The 14,094-nt window shown below is 38.7% G+C and overlaps 1 protein-coding gene across 3 annotated transcripts in view; it reads left to right on the top strand.

The window, feature by feature from the left end:
- The window catches only part of Ddr (discoidin domain-containing receptor 2), a 529,507-nt gene that overhangs the window by 270,159 nt on the left and 245,254 nt on the right, over window positions 1-14,094 (top strand). The gene's annotated exons all lie outside the window — the stretch shown is intronic.

The raw sequence follows: 14,094 nt of genomic DNA, 5'->3' as shown, positions 1-14,094 counted from the left end.
ATCTTGAGATTAAGAAACAGAATAAATAATAATGATATTCTACATAGTAATGATTATCTTTCTATTAACATAAAGTTACTTAGAATCAAATCCTCGTAAGTAGGCTGTGGATTTTATGCATTTGTGATGAAAATAACTAGATAAATACCAAAATGTAAACTAAGAAAGTTTATCAATTTATGATAAATTAACTCATCAATTTATTAAAATTGGCAAAACAGTAGTAATACATTTTTATATCATTTTTGTTTCTTACAAACCAGTGAGACAATTTGTATTTTACACGAAGATCCGCAGTTCACTCGTATGAATCTATAATTAAATATTTATTTAGTTATTATTATTATTTATCTGTAATAAAATTAAATTATGTCACGGTAAAATCTTGTCAATAATTTGATTTTTGTGACACGTGTTAGTATCGAGAGATCTTGTGCAGTTGCAAGTGCAATAACGTTTCAATTATTATTTCGAAACTGCGGCTGTCTACTGTGCACTTTTATCACGTGATTTATTGTTTACCGTATCGAGTCTGAAACCAAATTACATTAAAATATCAATTCTGCCGCACAACAGTAGAAGAAGTGTGGCACAGAATTTTTGTTGCACGAAACAGTACCGATGAGGTTCGTGTCGGTGATTTTAACGTGACCAGCGTGGGTGCCCGTCCCGAGTGCACGTATACCCGGTGTCACGTAACTCACGGTTCCGCGTGGGTCATTTCACCAGCTAGAGGCGGAAGAAGCGAAACGAAGGAAAAATATTGTTCCATTTGTGCGGTGACTATTCCACGAAAATGAATTTACTTTAGTTCTCTCTCTCTCTCTCTCTCTCTCTCTCTCATTCTTTCTTTCTCCCGCTGCCTTCCGTCCTAATATAACTGTATGTTAAAGCAGAGAAAAATTATTCTGAAACTTTTTTCCCTCCTTTTGTTCGGGCGCGTATACACGCACGGGAGGGGGACGGCTGGTCGACTCTGGGGTACCGTTGGGGCACGGCCCAGTTGCATATAACGCCTCCAGGGATTCCGCGCGGATTTCTCTTCCCTTGATACGATGCTATGAAGAAAGAGAGAGGGAGGGAGGGGGCTAGGGGAGAGTGAGAAAGAGGGAGGGAGAGAGAGAGAGAGAGAGAGAGAGAGAGAGCAACGTGGCCCGGCAACGACTCCGAAACTCAAGCTGTAAAATTTAAATTTTTCTGGCGGAGCCCCCATGCGAGTACTATGCCCGGACGTGGACGCCGCACAGTCGACTGGAAACCTGTTCATTGTGTCCTAAATTATTTTAGCGTTATTACGAGGTTTAAGGTTATATCTGTGAATGTAAGGAATAACTTTGCATATCACAATAGAAAAAAATAAAGTTACAAAAATATGAAAAAGAAGGAAATACTATTACACATTGCGATAAAACTATAAGACAGCCCTGAATTTCCAACGTTTCTTAACCTTTTAGGCACGACGCGTCACTATAGTGGCTTTCGTGGATCATCTTTCAGAACGACACGCCACTATAGTGGCTTTCGCGGATGTCATCTCTCTGGACGACGCGCCACTATAGTGGCTTGCTCTAGTAGCTCACTCGCTCATCGTTCGAATCAAATAATCGTCTTCATATGCATTGTTTCACACTTCTTTTGTCTTCGCATCGATTTACAACAGTCCACAGGGTGTCCCAAAAATGTCTCGCAATCCGGAAATGGCGGGTTCTTCGAATCATTGGAAGCAACTTCTTCCTTTACAAAAATGTTCTCCGAGGCACCGTTAACGAGTTATTAACGAAAAAGCAGTGACCAATAAGAGTCGAGTACAGTTGACGCGAGGCGGCCCAGCCAACCAGCGCGCGAAGCCCAGTTCCGCTCATTGGCTCGATCGCCTCGCGCCAGCCGAGCTCGCCTCTCATTGGTCACTGTTTTTCGTTAATAACTCGTTAACGGTGCCTCGGAGAAAATTTTTGTAAAGGAAAAAGTTGCTTCAAATGGCCTGAGGAACCCGCCACTTTCGGATTGCGAGATATTTTTGGGACACCCTGTATATACAGACAGAATATACAGTATCAGACTCTGTACAGTACACATCAGACTCTGCCGTCCAGAGAAATAGCCTCGCGCAGAATTCAGCCGTACCTAAAAGGTTAAAACCATGGATATGTCACTGTGTTCTACTGACTTGAAGTTCCGCGGGACAGCGCTGGGACAAGATGAGTCGGATCGCCCATCCTCAGCCCATTATCTCTATCTTACTGCCTCCTTCGCAAGTTAGACCAGATGCGTGTGTAACTGCCGCGACGAATAGCGAACTGGAATTCAATATACAGAGTGTCTCATAATTGTTTTAATACCCGGGAAGAGGTGATTCCTGAGGTAATTTCAAGTAACTTTTTCCTTAGCGAAAATGCAATCCGCGGCTTTGTCTAGGAGTTATTGACGAAAAAGAGTGACCAATGAGAGGCGAGATCAGCTGGCGCGAGACGGCTGAGCCAATGAGCGGAACTGGGTTTCGTGCACTCGTTGGCTCGGCCGTCTCGTTGCCAGCCGAGTTCGCCTCTTATTGTTTAGTGTCTTTCGTTAATATCTCGCGAACGAAGCCGCGGATTGCATTTTCGCTAAGGAAAAAGTGACTTGAAATTATCTCAGGAATCACCTGTTTCCGGGTGTTAACATAATTTTAGAACGCCCTGTATACAATGATCGACAATGTGGAACCAATATCATGGTCGAGTTTATGATTATGATGTTAATTCCGTGCACTGGCGACGAGAATAAGACGGCACAATCCTCAACTTTTTAAATTGATCCAAGAAAGAAGAAGTCTCAAAATGGCATCCCTACGTTTTCATTACAACTGTAAAACGTCGATAACAAGACTTTCCTGGATCGAAATAGCCAAGAATGAAAATACGGAAAATACGGAAAGCGTCGCGCAGCAACGCGGTGCACCGATTTTGCAACTTATTCCGCAGCAGGTGAGTCTCGGTGCTCGCCAGGCAGCCACGGAGCGCGCGGCCGGCTGCGCGGAGTTTAATTGAAAATTACGTCGGAGCCGTGCACGAATACGCGCGATAAGGCCGTCGTTGCGGCGAATCCTTCGATTTTGGGTTTCGATTTGCTCGTATAGCCCGACTCGTAGCCGGAGGAGAGAGAGAGAGAGAGAGAGAGAGAGAGAGAGAGAGAGAAAGCAAGAGAAAAAGAGAGAGAGAGAGAGAAAGCAAGAGAAAGAGAGAGAGAGAGAAATCGAGAGAGAGAGGGAGAGGGAGAGAGAGAGGGAGAGAGGGAGAGAGGGAGGGAGGGAGAGAGAGAGAGAGGTATAGGGTGAGAGAGAGAGGGAGAGAGAGAGAGAGGGAGAGAGAGAGAGGGAGAGAGAGAGGGAGAGAGGGAGGGAGAGAGAGAGAGAGAGAGAATAGTACGCTGTATTTTGCATCTCGACCGAATCCCGTTCGGAGAATTGCCGTTGCGCGGGTCGAATGGAAGTTGCTGAAGAGGATGAGGGGCCAGGCCCGGTGGGAGGAAGTTCGGTTTCCTGGGAAATTTTTGGCCGTATGGCGAACACCTGCGCGACGACGTCTGCCGAGGCTCTCTCCGGCCGAGAGTTGTCGACGGGCCGCGTCCGTGTGTTGCGACTTCGATAATTACGGCGCGGTTCATCTCGGCCGCAGTTTGCCCCAGTAATGGATGCTGCATAAAGTGGTACAGCTGCTATTCTGCGAGACCGGGGATCGAAGTTGCGCCACAGCCAGGATGGCGACAGTTCTAAGGATTGAATTACAAAGAGAACTAGGCCGTACCTATCCGGCCGAAGTACGGTCTGCGAAACCGTAGACGGGCATGCACATTGGCAGCCGGTGGAACAATGGCGAACATGTCGCGCGGCAAATGTTTTATTCCACTGAGCAATTATGTCAGTGTACTTGGAGTTTCTCCCTGTCCTCCCTACGCGGGCCCGCGCGCGCGCGCGCGCGCGATGCTCGGCGATCCGTCGCGAACGGCAACTTCCGTCTCCCGTGCATTTATCTCGCATCGAATTTGTCTAGCTCGCCGACTATTCGTCTTGATTACCACAGTGCCGGGTACCTGCGTGACTTTGCGTGCCAAATGGATGGAATCTATCCATCATATCGCTCGGTCGTCGCAGCCGCTGTTTTCGACCGTTTACGTCATGGATTTCCACGATTTTAATTCTCAGTTCGATTCTCAGTTTCGTCGAACAGCTATTAAAACGGATTTCCATGTAAACGTCGGAACGAGATGGAAACATTTTAGCGTAGCGAGGGCCGATTGTTGTGGCGTGACCAATTGACGTGCCTTTTCGGGCATAATTAACTTCATAGCGATCGAATGAGACGTATGAGCCGTTTATTTTGAAAGTGGCATAAGTCACTTTGTTTTTAAGTCGAGATATTTAAGGGTTCGCGTTTTAACGTTTGAAAATATGGATGCTAACTTTCGAGAAGATTTACTTGTATTTGTTATCTCAGGATACTAAACATTAAAAAAATCACCACTTTTCATTACGGTAAAGTGACTTATGCCACTTTCAAAATAGACGGCTCATATTAACCCTTAAATGCATGATTTTTTGTTTTGAATTTTAAAAAATCGTTTTTCATAGGAATGTAGTCATAGGTTACGTAAAAAATAAATAAAAAAATCTAGGTAATAATATTGAGTATTTATTTTGAAAAAAAGTTGTATGCAGACTTTTGGCAACGATATGCGTTTATTACTGAAATTATTGTAGACGTAAACAAATGATCATGTATTTATATTATCTATTAGTATAGGAATTTTCGCATAATTTATAAATGAAATGCAGCAAAGCAATTGCGATTTTTGTTGTGACACAAAGTAACCTTGCATTCGATGCACTCGGTCCGTGAAAATCCTTTGCAACCTGGAAGTTATCACCCACCACATTCGAATGTCAAAAAACATATAACTTACTCGCCAAAAGTAATGTCAAGTCTTTTGTTTCACACATGGTCTACTGTCTATTGTTATCAACGTGTGTTCGGAAACGCGCATACTCAGGTTTTTGAATGAAATTAAGTGGAACTGGAATGTAGACAATTGACAACAATATGCATTTAAGGATTAAATTTTGTATTCTAAAATAAACGAAACAGAAGTGCAAGAAACTTTGATACGCTTTGTTCGATAAACATGTAAAGTTAATTATTGAAACGCGCAAACAAATCAATGGCACAGCAATTGATCACGCCGCAATAATCTGCTCCGCTGCGCTAACAATGTCCAGTGCCTGGACAGAGGTGTGTTTTATATGTATGTGTGAGATTAACAGTAAGTTTCTCTGTCGAAGAACAATATTATGCTTGAAAGGTTCAATGAAACGCTGCAGGCTACGATTTTATCGATACAAGATTTACAAGATTCACAAGATTCTCATCCAATAGAGCATCAGTTTACCAAACTAAACAGAAGAACGTCAATATTCGGATAATGAAACAGTTCCTTGGATATAATGTTAAGTTAAATCGTTAACGATCTTTATAACAGATAGCGCATCGTTCATCTTAAATCGATCCATTCAACATGTTGAGCGTCGCTAATTCCGAACCAGGATTTCAAATTTATTTTTATCGCAATGTATTAAGCAAACTGATTATTACTAAGAATGTAGAATACAAAAGAGTTAAACTGATATTTCCTGTGACACACTTTAAGTTCCTGGTAACGGTTTCACTATGACATTGTAATATATTCGGCGTTTAATCTGTTACATGTAATTTGTATACAATTTTAGACGATCGAGGTTTTACTTTGTTTCTGATCAATTTTCGATCACAATACGCGAGAAATTATCGAATCGACACATCAACACGTTGAATGGCACGCCGGTTTTACCGAAATTGTCCGTGGCGCCGCGATGAATTTTCTTTTACGTGATACATATAATGTTGAAATATTATCTGCGATAGATAAGTTACAGTGTATCACCATGTTTGACATGTTAATTGCGACAGGGGTCACTGTTCGAATTGACGATGGCGATAATACAAAATTTTAGATATTGACATTTGTTTTAAGTTATACAAGGTGTCCCAAAAATGTCTCGCAATCCAGAAATGGCGGGTTCCTCGGATCATTTGAAGCAACTTCTTCCTTTACAAAAATGTTCTCCGAGGCACCGTTAACGAGTTATTAACGAAAAACAGTGACCAATAAGAATCGAGTACGGCTGACGCGAGGCGGCCCAGCCAACCAGCGCGCGAAGCCCAGTTCCGCTCATTGGCTCGGTCGCCTCGCGCCAGCCGAGCTCGCCTCTCATTGGTCACTGTTTTCCGTTAATAACTCGTTAACGGTGCCTCGGAGAACATTTTTGTAAAGGAAAAAGTTGCTTCGAATGACCCGAGGAACCCGCCACTTTCGGATTGCGAGACATTTTTGGGATACCCCGTATATATTTCTATCAATTTGAGCGTGCCGATCACCGGTGGCCCCCATGACGTCACCGCCAAGTTAAATGCCGGTCACCGGTGACCCCCGCGGCATTCAACGTGTTAAAGTAACCAAAACTAGTAGTTTTGCCACAGGAGCTGAATAAATGAAGGCAAGACGAATTAAAAATGGCTAGAAAGAACATACAAAGACAATGAAAGTAATGCCGAAAGAAAGGAGGAAAAATTTAGCGCAATGTACGGTAAAATGCTAGAAAAATTGGAAGAGACAAATGCAAGAAATCAATTGACAGTAAACAGATTGGTGACATACAAGAACATTAACTGGTTAAACATCGAACAAGATATTTTCGATCGCCTGAAAGGAATTGTCAAGGCACATTATAGGGTGCACAAGGCGCGACAGGGTTCAATGACCGGCAAGCCATTGAACAATATTAACCAGCAGTTTTGCCTAGCACGGTGTTGAACACGGCGGCAGCCTTTGCCGAGAACAATAGATCGCGTTTTGAAGGAAAACAAGTTCGCGAACCGGGGGCCTTACACGAAAATTGTAATTCACGTCGGTAGTTGGCGAACCGGTCTATTCTGCGCGCACGGCAGACAATTCGTATACAAAACATAGCGAGACGAAGCGGGGAAGTTGCAGTATTGAGGGACGTAAGAAACAGGAGCAAAGTTTCGCTGGCTGTAACACTGGCTTACTCATACAAAGTCAGGAACTAACTGCTCCGCTATTAGTTCGTGTGACAGTTAAAGTAAACTACGCATTCAACTGAAGGAGGTACTAATTCCGCGTGACCTAGATCTCGTATTTACAAACACTGTTAAGCTGATATCCTCCTGTCCTTTTTTTCCCCCTGCTCAGAATAATTGCTTTAGGATCGCGGCACGCGAATAACATAATTAAACGGCCGCCGATTAGGGTACGGATTATACGGGTAACGCGTGCGGGTGCCGGAACGTAAAATCCTCGCGAACGATTAAAGCGGATCATAAAATCGAGAGGCTAGACGCGGTCTGTCGAGGATTTACGTACTCGATTCAGACGATATTAAACTCGAAGAACCCGCTACAGACGGCATTAGAGCCGTTTAGCTTGATAGAGATGTTACCCCAAGCTGTAACCGGTAGATCGCGACGGTATGACAGCCACCATGGCAGCCATATTGTGTGCCCGCGTTTAAGGTCGTCTGCCAAATCCAAAATCCTGCTGTTGGTTCACCGTATCATTCCGCCGGGTGTTTCATCGTCCATTTTCGTTTCTTCCTCGCATCGAATCGTCGGAACTAGTCGGAAGCTAGTTAGGGTACTGGAGCAGGTTTCTGTGCGTGAGTGACTAATTGCTGTGTTTTTGAATTTTTTTCGGGCACAATTAGTTTTACTGTTATCGAATATTTTGTTGAATAATTGTTTTATTTTGTTTAGTTTTTAATAAAAAAATATCGTCGTGTTTTCGCGATTAATTAACTTTATATTTATCGAATAAAACATATTACATTTTTTGTATTGTTTTATCTTGTTTACATTTGCATGAAGAAATTTAATATGTTTCATTCGATAAATACAAAGTTAATTGTGCCCGATAAACAAATCAAGCTCGCAGCAATTGGTTACCCCACAGTAACCGGCTCCACTACCATTTTCCGGTGAACCAGCTCGCCGAATTTATTTAACCGTAAATCGTGCGATCATCTCGCAAGCATCGCTCGCAATTTTTATTGCCATTCACGCGTTATAAGTTTTAATGGCGATGCCGCACGCCGTTCCGCGTATGAATTATCCATCTGTATCAAATGTAAACGACGCAGACGCACCGGTATTTTCTGACCTGCTTGCGTAGTTTATTGCGACAACGGTTACACGTTTTCAAGCCTAATAATTCATTGTTCGTAAACAGGTCGTATTTTTCCCCGGGCAAGCACGACACTGTGTTAAATTTTCAGAAAAATTGAAAACTGCTTTGGAACATTATATTTTCGAATCGATTGAACGATTCAAAAGTCTGAAGAAGCGACAACGAGCACAGTAAATTCTCCCTAATTCTCCTTTAGTTTGTAAACAAAAATGGATAATTTGGGAAGAGGAGCAGCTTGTTTTTATAATTGTTGACAATAGGCAACTATAAAAATGAGCTGCGAGGCTCGAATAATCGTATTTCCTCTTCCAAGATTGTCAATTTTTGTTTACAAGCTGAAAGACAATTGGAGAGAATTTACTGTACTTATTTAATTTACGGTGTTTTACATTTTTCCCTTAATTCTGAATTATTTTCTCTCATTGCGATGTTATTCGTTATTTCGATCGATTTCAGTTTTTTCAGAGTTCAAATTTTTCAGAAAGGAAACACTGGATCTCGGCTCGAAATCTTCGAGTTTCCAATGTGCCACTGTAGTATTACACGTTGCATGTCGCACCTTTGAACATGCTTATTAATAGGTACAACTGGTATAACAATTGCTCTCTTTGGCCACATGCTCATACACGGATAAATCGGAATTACGTGACCATATAATTACGTAAATTCGAAACTCGATTCCTTGTTGCGCGTACAGCAAATGACATTATAAATAAATTAACATTATTGCATAGAAGCCAACTACAATTATAATATAAACAGCATCCGATACGATGAATAGTTGGATATCGGTGGTTTAAATGATGGCAGAAGTAAGTGAACACGATTCAAATAAAGGGGAAACTCCAGCAAGCCATAGAAACTATTGAATCGTTAATTATCAAAAGATTCAACTGTTCCTGAATTAATATCAGAGTCAGGCGAGCAGAAATTAACTTACTACTGCAAGTTGAACGATACGGAAAAATGATACCGCAAAATACAAACCAGAATAACGTCAAAATAATATGAGAACTTTTGGAAGTATTATTCCAAAATAATCAACATTGTTAGGAGGAACTCATTTTTATGCGGGAATAAAATATAGGAAATGCTGTTCTCACATTACTAACCCTCTGCACTAGGGTGTTATAAAATAATTTTGAAGTTATTTCAAATTTATTAAAAAGTTGTACAAGTCACAAGTTATATGCATAACATGCATTGTGTTAAGAAAAAACGCTGGTGTAATAAAACTAAATATATTTTAACCAATAAAATCGGTACAGAGGAGGTTAATGTATTGCGTTGGCAACTAAGTAATTGCCGATTTGTTCAATGAAATAAAAAATTTGTTTTTACTTGGAACGAAGTTTAATCTGTAATGTATTTTCCATTTGCTAACATTCACGGATAATAAAAAATAACATAATAATAATAATAATAATAATTTTAGAGTATAGTATAATATTATTATAGTATAATATTATATATAGTATATAATATTAGTATATAATATTATATATAGTATACAATATTAGTATATAATATATAATATTATATATAGTATAATATTTACGGATATCATAAAAATGGGAGTGAGAGACATCTATAACTGAAATCTGCAATTACTACAATTACTACTTTGCCAACCCAATACAATAGAATGATGAAATGTGATGATGTGTTGTGAAGCTCGCGAATGATACGATCAAGCGATCGATTTATGAATACAAAGCTGTAGCGAGGTTTGCAAGCGCAATAGATTAAAGCGAAACTAGACTGCAAGCGCAGAAGAATTACATGCGTAACGTGAGTTGCATGCTCGAAAGTATACAGACACTGGACTGCAAGCGCAGAGGAGAATTACAAGCGTGACTATATACAGGGTGTTCGGAAAATCGTGGTACAATCGGCAAAAATTAGTAGTATTAATATATCATGACCAGACACGCCAGTTGATTGCTATTCAATAGTATTACTTTTTCAACCTAATTTTTCTCAAAAACGGAGCTTTAAATTAAAAAATGTTATTACTCTTTCTCGACTTATTTTTGCATATCATCCTGATGAGGTTGAAAAAGTAATACTATTGAATAGCAATCAACTGGCGCGTCTGGTCATGATATATCAATACTACTTCTCGTTATATTACAAGCCACGCGAATTCGACGCATCTATCAACTCAGTTTTCTCGAAATCGAAGCCTTAAATAAAAAAATGTTATTCCTCTTTCTCGACCTATTTTTGCTTGTAACATCACCCCTTTGCTGGTCGTACCACCGAACACACTGTATATCTACGTAACAGTAGCTGATAACTAATGGCAACTAACAAGTAACCGCGGTCGCGGTATGAGATCCTATTTATATCGATGTCGGCGATCGGAAAAGGAAAGGAAAAAGAGTGGGATTTTTGAATATTGGAAGGACTAAGCAGCGCTGAATGTTCAATCCACGAGGGCAATGCCCTAACGAACACTACAATGGGAAGCAACAGAAAATAGATAACAGTTTTGATATTGGGATTATTGAAAGAATAGCACAGACGACGAATACATCCCGACGATACCAACAGAAGACTGTTTAATGTGTTTAGTACGGGTCATTCACCTGGGTCGGCGTCGAGCTCGAATAGCTGAGCTCGACTTTGTGTACATAAACAGGTGATACTAAGTAAAGGCGAGATGATCGACTGGCGATCTAAAATTGATCGATTTGATTTTAGACACATTGGGTTATTTCAAATGGAAATAGCGTAGATCGTGAAATCTATTTTGGATTTACAGTTAAAATGGATTCTAGTGCAAATTATATTAAATATTCATGTTAAATATATTATATATAATATATTATGTTATATATACATCATATATTATATTATAATCATATATATATATATATATATATATATATATATATATATATATATATATATATATATATATATATATTATATTATATTATATTATTATAATATATATATATATATATTATAATATTATATTATAATATAATAATCGAGATTTTACACGGTGTCGCTGGCAAATTTTCATTTAGCGGAGTTTGTTTTATGCTTTAATATAGTATAAATATAAATTAATATATAATATTATATATAATATTTATATTATAATATTATATTATAACATTTATATTACATATTAATTTACATTTATATTATAATAAAGCATAAAACAAAGTGCGCTAAATGAAAATTTGCCAGCGACACCGTGTAAAATCTCGACAATTGTAAAAACTAATTTCCATTGTCGAGAAGATTTGCAGATTACCGAAACGGAAACGAAAAGTTCGGCGACCTTAACGAACTGTCACGAATCCCATTGAATATTCGCTGGTTCTCGCAGCGGACACATTCGACTCATCGAATGAAGATGCGAGCGCGATCCGCTGGACGAAGTTTGTCCTTATAATGGACGACAGCTGAAACCTAGGGGACAGTTACAAACACAAGCAAAGTTTTGTCCGTTATAATTCCACTTCGCGAAGACCATAGCCGGTGCACCGCACCGGGGCCCTCTTCCTCCTCCGCAGCCTGGCTAATCCCACGTCCGCTGCATTCTGCAGTTTTGAAACTTTCCAGCGTTACTGCAATGTCGTAGCTTAAGTGTACCGGCGTAGCGTGGCCTGTATCGTGGTCCACGCCTGTGTCACTATGGATCGACAATTTATTACAGCTTTATTACCCCGCGCTAGTTACGTGTTCATCGTTATTTTGAGGCATTACCTGTCCGTGGATTGGAAACCTACGAAATACTTGCGCGAATTGCGAAACGATTAGCTCTGATACCTGTTACGTAAACGTTATTTCCTGATCGCTGTTCCGTTCTTAGAATAATCGGACGAATGTTCTCAGAAATGTGAGCAGATGTCGTTGATCCGTTCTACTAGGATTTCTGCTAAAGTTACGCTGATTAGCACTTTTCCGTCCGAAATATATTCTTACACGAGAAAGAAAATTTATATTGATTTTATATTTAATTATATTTGATCTAAGTTTAAAGTAGTAAATTTTTTATATTTAGTTATATTTCGTTGAAGTTTAAAATAGTAGAGATTTTATATTTAATCACATTGAGTTGAAGTTTAAAGTAGTAAATTCTATATTTAATTATATTTGATCTAAATTTAAAGTAGTAAATTTTATATTTAGTTATATTCAGTTGAAGTTTAAAATAGTAGATTTCATATTTAATTAAGTTGAGTTGAAGTTTAAAGTAGTAAATTCTATATTTAATTATATTTGATCTAAGTTTAAAGTAGTAAATTTTATATTTAGTTATATTTAGTTCAAGTTTAAAATAGCAGATTTTATATCTAATTATATTTCGTTGAAATTAAAAATAGTAGATTTTATATTTAATTATATTTGGTTCAAGTTTAAAATAGTAGTATTTTCCATTTAATTATATTTGGTTGGAATTTAAGATAGAAGATTTTATATTTAATTATATTTCGTTGAAGTTTAAAATAGTAGATTTTCTATTTAATTATATTTGGTTGAATTTTAAAATTATAGATTCTATATTTAATTATATTTGGTTCAAGTTTAAAATAGTAAATTTTCTATTTAATTATATTTAGTAGAAGTTTAAAATTGTAGATTCTATATTTAATTATATTTGGTTGAAGTTTAAAATAGTAGGAAGATATTAGAATAGAAGCTGTTGGAAAGATAAAAAGAATAGAAAAATGTTAAATGTATTATTTTCAATTTATTCCAAAAAGTAAAGAAAGAAAGAGTTTGATATTCAGTTTCAATTCCTTCCAATCTACGCAGACAATTTTTATTTCGCATAAAGATCCGCAGGCTATTAATAATAGAAAAGTAGAATTTACAATGATTTCTTTTCTTTGGCTAGACATAAGAATTATAATCGAACTCGGTAAATTTTAATACCCATTCACAAAACCGCGATTATCCAATTCTAGCAGTGATCCTTCAAATGATCCTCAAAAGGAGTTAATTGACAGATTCGTGCGGATCGATCATCGCAGGTCAATTTCGACATAAACGTTTGTTTCTGCTTCGATCGTCATTTTCATTTCCGAAATAGGTAACTTTCATAGGACGATAAGAGAATGAAGAGGAAAGTTCGATTGTAGCTCGCCATGGACCTAGGATTGGGTCCCCAGCGAGCACCTGCGGAAACGAAGTCACGTGTTGGTGACGACTTCTGTTCTCGAGGATTTCGCTGGAGAATTTTCGCGTGATCGTGGCCATACCGTTGCGAGCATACAGCGGTATATTTTGCGGGAACGTTACGGTTTCCACAGTCTGGAAGTAAATTCGAAATTTCACAAACGTGGGGTAATCAACTGCGCGAAACGAGTTATCGAATACGCTGGCGGGACACGATCCTGTCCGTAAAAGTTGTTTATCGTCCGATCTTAAATTTTTAATCGCCTCCTTAAATATCGTGGAACGTTCCGAAGAAATAGTATATTGTGGATTTGTCGGAACATGTGTATAGACTATCGATTGCTTTGTTTCCAACGATATTTTGAAACGATTTAGAAACACGTGATTGTTCGAGGATGTGAAAGAGTCGCTTTTGCAATTGTTGAGACGATTGCAAAATCGTTTTCATCGAACCGAAAACCAGTTCGAATCATTAAAACATATCGAGGAATAACAATGTGTTGAAGGTTTCATGTATGTTACAAAGCGACTTGTGTTACGAATGGTCATTTGTTAACATTTTCAATGGTTTCGTTACAAATGGAATTGTGCCATTTATTTTACGCAGTGATAGCACGTTTTGAAACGCGTATGTTAAATTGTGTAAAGTTCTTTTTTTATTGGCTTTCAAGGAATTTGAAT

The sequence above is a fragment of the Megalopta genalis genome, chromosome 1 (assembly GCF_051020955.1).
Source record: "Megalopta genalis isolate 19385.01 chromosome 1, iyMegGena1_principal, whole genome shotgun sequence".
Lineage (NCBI taxonomy): Eukaryota > Metazoa > Arthropoda > Insecta > Hymenoptera > Halictidae > Megalopta > Megalopta genalis.
This window is presented reverse-complemented; position numbering and strand designations above follow the sequence as displayed.